The sequence below is a fragment of the Nicotiana sylvestris genome, chromosome 9 (genome assembly GCF_000393655.2).
Source record: "Nicotiana sylvestris chromosome 9, ASM39365v2, whole genome shotgun sequence".
Taxonomy (NCBI): Eukaryota; Viridiplantae; Streptophyta; class Magnoliopsida; order Solanales; family Solanaceae; genus Nicotiana; species Nicotiana sylvestris.
In genome coordinates this window covers 60910031-60914832 of record NC_091065.1, presented here as the reverse complement: position 1 = coordinate 60914832, position 4802 = coordinate 60910031, and positions in this window count along the sequence as shown.

Below are 4802 nucleotides of genomic sequence, written 5' to 3'. Positions count from 1 at the left end.
TTAATAATATGAAACTGCAATATTCTGAAATAGATGTGATAAATACAAATGTATCGCAGTTAAAATATATCCCAGAAATCTGGAGTCACGAATACATGAGCAACTAGAATACTACAAATAAAGTCTGAACGAAATACAATTATTTGAAATAAAAGTTAACAATAAATACATAATAGAATGGGATTTCAGGGTAAAAACTCCTGTACGTGCCACTGGAACCAACACTACGATCTACACAAGAAGTGCAGAAGTGTAGTATGAGTACAACCGACCGCATATAATCTGTAAGTGCCGAGCCTAACCTCGATGAAGTAGTGACAAGGCTATGACAAGACACTCACAATAAATATGTACGAATAATAAGAACAAAATACAAAAATATAGATAAAGCAGTAAACTCATATAAACATATCTGAACGTCAACTACCATAGGGCCACAGAATTACATGTTCTCAAATCGAATACCACTGTTCTGGAATAAACTCTACAACAACTAACAACTACAATGCATCACACTCCGTTGCGGAGCACAACTCGATCCATAATTATATATCAATAATAAGAATCTTCCGATGCAGCGTGCAATCCGATCCACAAATATACATATAAATATCGTAGTAGTGTGCAACCCGATCCCAAATATTAATACCAATGTCCATTGTGGCGTGCAATCCTATCCCACACAATAACACTAACAACTGTTGTGGCATGCAATCGGATGCCACTCAATAATATCAATAATCGTTGCAACGTGCAACCCGATACCACACAATAATATTATAATGAACGTCTACAACAAACTATGGTGTAATTCAAGTAAAACGCAATAAACAAATTACACAATTAAAGACGTAAGTGGATAAAAGTAGCTATCTAATAACACACAAGGTCAAAAAAGTAAGTAAAGACAGTCAATAAACACATGAAAACTATTAGCAATTAAAGCATGTAAAGGTAAATGCATGAATTTAACAAATAAAGGCAAGTAACAATTAAAGAATTTAACAAGTAATAACATGGGATAATTGAAAATGATAAATAAGTATCCCAACCTGCATGCTAAACCCGTAACTATGTATATACACTCATCACCTTGCATATACATCAATTCCACACACAAATCAAATAGAAAATAATCCAATCAAGACCTAATTCCCTTAAGTCAAGGTTATACATGGCACTTACCTCTTTGTGACACCAACTCAACAATCAACCGCGGCTTTTCCTTTCGAACAAGCCTCCAAACCAACCAAATCTGGCCAAATATCATTCGAACAATTCAAAATAAGTTTTATAAACTAACCACGAAGGGAAAATGTTCAATCTTTGATGTAATTGAAAAAGTCAACTAAATTCAACCCATAAAGTTTGACTACCAATTCATCCCCGAGCTCGGTTACGTGTTTTGCTTCGAAATCTGACCTCAATTTGAGGACTAAATCGCAATTTCACAAAATTCCCAAATTCTACCCAATTCCCTAATATTTACAATGAAAATCCTATATTTGATGTTAAAAACTCATCAAAAATAATTGAAAATTGAAAGAAAATGGATAAGAGTTGCTTATCAATGATTCTAGGAAGAAGGGGTTCTTCAAAAATCGCCTCTAGAATTTTTGGGTTTGAGAAATGGTGTAAAAAGAGCTAAGTCTCATTTTTCCCTTCTTGAACTCAGCTGCAGGTATCGCATTTGCGAACTTTCACAAATGCAATGCCCGTAAATGCGACACATGGATCGCAAATGCGATCAGTGCATCAGATGCCCAGAAGTCACAAATGTGACAATTTGTTCACATTTGCGAATGTTCCCCCATTGCAATTGCGCCCTAAATCTTCGTAAATGCGAAGCTGACATTAGTTACTAGTAGTCGCAAATGCGACCAAGATGTTCACAAAAGTGGCTTCAGGCACATAGCAAAAGTGAACATTTTCCTTGCAAATGCGAGGTCACCTAGCCCAGGCCTCTGCTTGCAAATGCGAACTCTTGTTCGCAAATGCAAGGCTCGCAAATGCAAGCCAGACCTTGCAAATGTGAGATCTGTAACTGAGCACCATCAATTTAATTTCACCAGCTATCTTCAAACCATCTAAACTCATCCATAACACATCTAAAACTCACCCTAGCTCCTCGGACTCCAAATCAAACATGCACACAAGTGTAATAGCTTCATACAAACTTGCTCGCTACCTCAAATCATCAAAATAATATCAAATACTTAGAATCAATCATCAAACTTCATGATTTTTAAATTGAAAACTCATTTTCAAAAAAATTCACATAATGCGCCAAAATACACTCGGGTTAGCCCGGACTGCAACCAAAAGTGCGTACAAATCCAAACATCATACGAACCTATCAGAATCTTCAAAATACCGATCCGAGGTCGTTTAGCAAGAATGTTGATCGTGGTCAACTCAAGTCTTATTTTAAGTCTAAAATCACTTTTTCAAATTTTAACGTAAAACCTTTTTGGAAAATGATACGGACCATGCACGTAAATAGAGAAACATCAAATGGAGCTAATAGAAGTCTCAAAATACGGAAATAAAGGCTAGTACTCAAAAAGACCTATCGGGTCATCATATTCTCTACCTCTAAAAGAAATGTTTGTCCTCGAATGAACATAGAAAAGTACCTGGACTAGTAAAAAAGTGGGGGTAACTACTCCGCATCTCGGACTCAGGCTCCCACGTAGGCTCCTCAATCAGATGACCTCTCCATAGCACTTTCACAAAAGGAAAACTCTTGGATCTCAACTTGCAAACCTACCGGTGTAGAATAGCTATTGGATCTTCTTCGTAGGTTAGATTTTCACCAAGATGCAACGTGTTGAAGTCCAAAACAAGTGAGTTATCCTCATGATACTTCCAAAGCATGGAAATGTGAAATATCGAATGTACCCGTGCTAGGCTAGGAGGCAATTCAAGCCAATAAGCAACCTCCCCGACTCTCTCCAAGATTTTAAACGGGCAACTAAACCTTGGGCTCAACTTGCCCTTCTTCCCAAACCGCATCACGCCCTTCATAAGCAACACTTGGAGAAGAGCCTTCTCACCCACCAAGTAAGCTACATCTCGAACCTTCTGATCCGTGTTACTCTTCTGTCTGGACTGAGCTGTACGAAGTCGCTCCTAAATCACCTTAACCTTTTCCACGACATCATGGACCAAATTGGTTCCCAATAATCTAGCCTCTTCGGGCTCAAACCAACCAATCGGCAAACGACATCACCTCCCATATAACCTCGTAGGAAGCCATCTAGATACTCGACTAATAGCTGTTGTTGTGGGCAAATTCTGCTAGAGGTAAGAACTAGTCTCATGAACCTCCGAAATCAATACCACAGGCACATAACATGTCCTCCAAGATCTGAATAGTATACTAAGATTGCCCATCCGTCTAAGGATGAAACGTTGTGCTTAGCTCGACCCGCGTGCCCAACTCACACTGCACGGCATGCAGGCAGATAATCTCCTTGATGTAAATCTGAGCCAACCGCTCTGAAGAATAGGAAGTCGCCACCGGAATAAAGTTAGCAGACTTAGTCCACCAGTCCACAAAAAACTAGACTACTTCATATTTCCTCAAGGTCCGTGGTAAGTCTACCATAAAATCCATTGTGACGCTCTCCCACTACTTTGGTATCTCCAATCTCTGAGTGAGTCCACTCGGCTTTTGAAGCTCATACATTACTTGTTGACAATTCAAACACCGAGATACATAAGCAATGGCCTCTTTCTTTATTCTTTGCCACTAATAATGATGTTTCAAGTTAAGGTACATCTTCGTGACAACTGAGTGAATGGAATAGCACAAACTGTGAACCTCCTCAAGGATCAAGTCTCTCAACCCATCAATATTTGGAACACAAATCCGGCCTTGAAGCCACATAACACCCTCCAATCACAACCTCCTTATCACCACCCCGCTTCACCATGCCTTTCAACACCAACAAATGAAGATCATCAAACTGGCGAACCTTGATACGCTCCAATAACGAAGACTATGCCACAACACAAGCAAGAGCCTAGCTAGCCTCCGAAACATCCAATCTCACAAATCGATTGGCCAAGGCCTGAACATCAATAGCTAGTGGCCTCTCCACTACCGGTAAATATTACAAATTGCACATGCTTTTGGCCTTCCTACTCAATGCATCGGTCATTACATTGGCCTTTCTTGGATGATATAATATGGCGATATCATAGTCGTTCAACAACGCTAACCATCTTCACTGCCAAATATTAAGGTTTTTCTACTTGAACAGGTGAGGGAGACTCCGATGGTCGATATAGACCTCACATAAAACACCTATCGATAGTGCCTCCAAATCATCAGTGCGTGAACAATGGCTACCATCTCAAATTAATGCATAGGGTAATTCTTCTCATGAACCTTCAATTGTCAAGATGCGTAAGCAATCATCCCACCATACCGTTCCAAGTCCAATACACGATGCATCACAATACACGATGTAGGATCCCGAACCTGTAGGCAACACCAACAGTAGAGTTGTAGTTGATGCAGTAAGCTTACCTCACATTCACCAAACCATATGGAAAGAGAACCATTCTATGTAAACTTTTTCAATGGGGTTGATATAGATGAAAACCCCTCCACGAACCGGCGATAATAACCTACCAAACCCATGAAGCTCCGAGTCTCTGTAGCTGAAGTAGGTATAGGCCAGTTTTAAACTACCTCAATCTTCTTTGGATGCACCTTAATACCCTCGAAAGATACACCATGGTCTAAAAAGGCAACCAACTCCAACCAAAACTCACACATAGAAAACTTGGCA